At 52.6% G+C, this 4261-nt stretch overlaps 1 non-coding gene across 1 annotated transcript; it reads left to right on the top strand.

Annotated features, from left to right (window-relative positions):
- The first annotated feature begins 3916 nt into the window (after positions 1-3916).
- Positions 3917-4012, top strand: TRNAY-GUA. Its single transcript has 2 exons — positions 3917-3953; positions 3977-4012. It is a non-coding gene; the product is annotated as a tRNA-Tyr (tRNA).
- Positions 4013-4261: the final 249 nt, after the last annotated feature.

The following is a 4261-nucleotide window of genomic DNA, read 5'->3' as shown; positions in this document are numbered from 1 at the left end:
GAAATCTATGGCTTCATTCCAGGATGCCCCCATCGTGGGGCTCCCTGAGACACATCCCACCCTGGGGCATCTATCACCACTGCCCCCCAGGTATAGGGGGAAGCCTCTTCTGCTCTGGGTCCCCACCAAAAGATCAAGCCCTCAGAAGGCAGGAATGGGGCAGGGAGGCCAGAAACCCATGCAAGAAGGTCCCCACCAATGTGCCACAGTGCCTACCTCTGCCACTTTCTGAAGGGTGCTGAGGATTCCCAGCCTGAGAGCCCATAGGCCCTGATCCACAGCTTGGCTCTAGAAGTGTTGCTAGAGGAGCCCTCCCTTCCCTTCAACAGTACTGAGCTGGGGCGGGGGGGCATGGCCAGGCTCCAGCAGGATGCTCGATGCTCTGATTAGGAAGGGTTCCTGCCCCCCCCTCCCCCCAGCAACTTGCTGGCTAGCTGAGATTTACATACAATTTGATTATGCAGGAGGGCAAATTTATCACCCCATCAGCAAAACAGAAGGATCTCTCATTAGTTCAATAATCACCTATTGGAATTCACCATCCAGCGTAGGGCGGCAAAGGGCTGCAACAAGACAGGAGCCTTGTCCTTCAGGAGGGCAGATTTCATTAAGCTAAGGAGACTAGTCGGGGAGGCACTGAGGTCCCAGAGGGGTGGGGAGTTGGGAGTCCAAGAACAGTGGTCGTTCCTGAAGGAGATGATCCTCCAAGCCCAAAGGGAGGCAATCCCAACACGGATCAAAGCAGGCAAGAGTGCTCAAAAGCCCCCATGGCTCACCAAAAGCATCCAGGAATGTCTCAAAACTAAGAAGGAAGCGTACAACCACTGGAAGGGAGGGGCCACCACCACAGAGGACTATACCTCGTTTGCTCGGGATTTAATAGTTTCATAGTAGGTCGGGTCGGAAGGGACCTGAGCAGATCATCAAGTCCGACACCCTGCCATGGCAGGAAGGAGTACTGGGGTCAAACGCCCCCGGCAATGTGTTCATCTAGCCTCCTGTTAAAGACCCCCAGGGTAGGAGCAGCACCACTTCCCATGGAAGTTGGCTTCAGATCCTAGCCGCCCCAACTGTGAAATAGCTCCTCCTGATGTCTAGCCTGAATCTACCCTCTGCCAGCTTGTGACCATTATTTCTAGTCACTCCTGGGAGTGCTCGTGGGAACAGGGACTCCCCCAATGACTGCTGGTTCCACCTGACCAGTTTGTAAGCGGCCACTGGGTCCCCCCTCAGCCTTCTCTTGTGGAGGCTGAACAGGTTCAGGTCCCGCAGCTTCTCCTTGTAGGGCCTGCCCTGCTGCCCCCGACCATGCGGGTGGCCTCCTCTGGACCCTCTCCATGCTGGCCACATCCCTCCTGACGTGCGGTGCCCAGAACTGAACGCAGTACTCCAACCACGGCCTGACCAGTGTCGCATGGAGGGGGAGGATCACCTCCTTGGCCCTGCTCAAGATGCATTTGTGGATGCACAACAAGGTGTGGTTGGCCTTCCTGACCCTGTCCCCACACTGTCGGCCCATGTTCATTGTGGCATCAATAATGACTCCAAGATCCTTTTCTGCCTCTGCACTGACGAGAAGGAAGTTCCCCAGCCTGTAGGTCTGCTGCTGGTTCTTCCTCCCCAGGTGCAGCACCTTGCACTTCTCAGTGTTGAAACCCATCCTGTTCTCATCCGCCCACCACTGTAACCTGTCTAGGTCTGATTGCAGCCTATTCCTCCATTGCAGTGTTCCCACTTCTCCCCACATCTTTGTGTCATCTGCGAATTTTGACAAGGTGCTCTTCACCCCCTCGTCCAAGTTACCAACGAAGATGTTGAACAGCGCAAGCCCGAGGACCGAGCCCTGGGGGACCCCACTGCCCATGTCCCTCCAGGTCAAAAAAGACCTGTCCAACACTCTCTGGGTACGGCCCTCCAACCAATTGGCGACCCATCTAACTGTGTAGGCATTGACACCACAGACGCCTAATATTTAATAAGAATGGGGTGAGAGACAGTGTCAAAGGCCTACATCCACCGCGACACCTGCGTCCAAGGATTTTGTGCCCTGGTCGTAGAAGGCCACCAGGTTGGTCTGACACGACCTGCCTCTACTGAACCCATGCTGGGTGCCGTGCCCCTAAGCATACATTCCCCTGCTTGCCCCTTGCAGATGTGCACCTGGATAATTTTCTCAAAGAGCTTTCCCAGGACCAAGGTAAGACTAAAAGGCTTATAGTTTCCTGGGTCCTCCTTCCTCCCTTTTTTGAAAATGGGAACCACATTGGCCCTTTTCCAGTCCTCTGGCACCTCACCAGAGCACCACGAGTGCTCGTAAAGCCGTGCCAGGGGTCCCACAATGACCTCTGCTAATTCCCTCAGCACTCTGGGGTGGAGTTCATCAGGGCCAGCTGACTTGAACATGTCTAGTCCCTCCAGAAGTTCCCTGACTAGGTCCTCACTGACCCTGGGCCTGGCTATGCCTCCCCTGGGACCATCGGGGATCTCAGTGAGGGGGATGACCTGGTCCCTGCTCAGAAAAATGGAGACAAAGAAATTGTTAAATAGGTTAGCTTTGTTATCCAGTGAGACCACCATTTTCCAAGCATGTCCTGCACAGGCCTCATGTCACCCAGAACCTTCTTTTTACCAGCAGGCAGGGAAGAGGGTCACATGCTTGTAGTGTCGCCAACTGCAGACTGGCTGAGAGCAAAAACTTCCTTCTGAGCTAGAATCAAACCAGCAGCCAAAGGATTTTTACACAAAGCAAGTCTATAAGCCTCCTCTCTCCCAGCTGAGGTACCAAAGCAAGATATGCTTGCAAGCCTTATCTTGGCTGATCACAGGTTGGCTGATCCCCTCTGAAGAGCTTTAAAATAAGTTTGATGGGGAATGGAGAACTGGTGGTCGATGAGAACCCAGGGTTGGAATGCCACAAGCAAGGCACCAGACCTAACCAGGTAAGCACTAAGGGGAACACAAACCATAGAGGAAAAGGGGCACCAAGAGCACCCATTGGGGGGCTAAAGTGTCTTTACCCAAATGCCAGGAGTATGGGCCATAAGCAGGAGGAGCTCACACTCTTACTTGCTAGCACACAGTATGACCTAGTCGGCTTAACTGAAACATGGTGGGATTCTACGCATGACTGGACAGTAGGAATTGAGGGGTACAGATTGTATAGGTGTGACAGAATGGGAAAAAAGGCGGGGTGTAGCTCTTTATGTTAAGGAGCAGTGCACATCTTCCATCATCAAGGTGGGGGTAGAGGAGGGGAATACTGAGGCACTGTGGGTCAGGATCCGGGGGGGGCAGGGGAAAAGGACTTGGTAGTGGAGACCTACTACAGACCTCCTTACCAGGATGATGAGCTAGACAAGATATTCTCCAGGCAGCTCTCAGATGCCATAGAGGTAAGGGAGACAGTGGTCATGGGGGATCTAAATTACTTGGATGTCTGCTGAGAGGAACAGGTGGCCAAAACAAGCCACTCATGGAGGTTTTTACACTGTGTGCTCCACCTCCACCTAACCCAGAATGTGTCCAGTCCCATCAAGGGTAGCGCTTCGCTAGACTTGGTCTTAGCAACAGGAGATGATCTTGTGGAGAACCTGTGAGTACACAGTAACCGGGGAGATAGTAACCATCACTTGGTAGAGTTCACAATCCAGAAAAGGGTGAGAAAATTATCCAGTGAGGCTAAAGTGTTAGACTTCAGAAGGGCTAACTTTAGTAAACTTAGAAGGCTAGTTAGTATGGTGGCTGAACTCAAGAGCATCGAGCAAATGCGGGTACAGGAGGGTTGGAGGTTTCTCAAGGGACTAATCCTTGGGGCACAAAAGGATTCATAGATTGTAGAGTCAGAAGGGAATAGACAAGACTTAACCCCAGTGCTCTTTAGTCCCTACTAATCCAAATTATTGATCCCTTGCCAGTCCCTTCGATAGCTCAGCTGGTAGAGCGGAGGACTGTAGAGGTACAGCCTAGGCCCATGGGGATCCTTAGGTCGCTGGTTCGATTCTGGCTCGAAGGATATGTGGTTTTACCCGATCCTCATCAATAAATTAAGCAACTGCAGCATTGATGCCTACACAGTTGGATGGGTAAAAAATTGGTTGATGGGGCACGGGGGGTGGATGGATTGTATGCTACCTGTCGAGATTTGGGCAGTGGGGTACCCCAGGGCTTGGTCCTCAGGCCTGCACTGATTAACACCTTAATCAGCAACTTGGGCAAGGGGGTGGAAAGCATGCAGTCCAAGCTTTCTGCTGACACTAAGATG

Source organism: Alligator sinensis, unplaced genomic scaffold (assembly GCF_000455745.1).
Source record: "Alligator sinensis unplaced genomic scaffold, ASM45574v1 scaffold326_1, whole genome shotgun sequence".
Lineage (NCBI taxonomy): Eukaryota > Metazoa > Chordata > Crocodylia > Alligatoridae > Alligator > Alligator sinensis.
The sequence above is the reverse complement of the archived record's forward strand: the minus strand, read 5'-3'. Positions and strand labels throughout refer to the sequence as shown.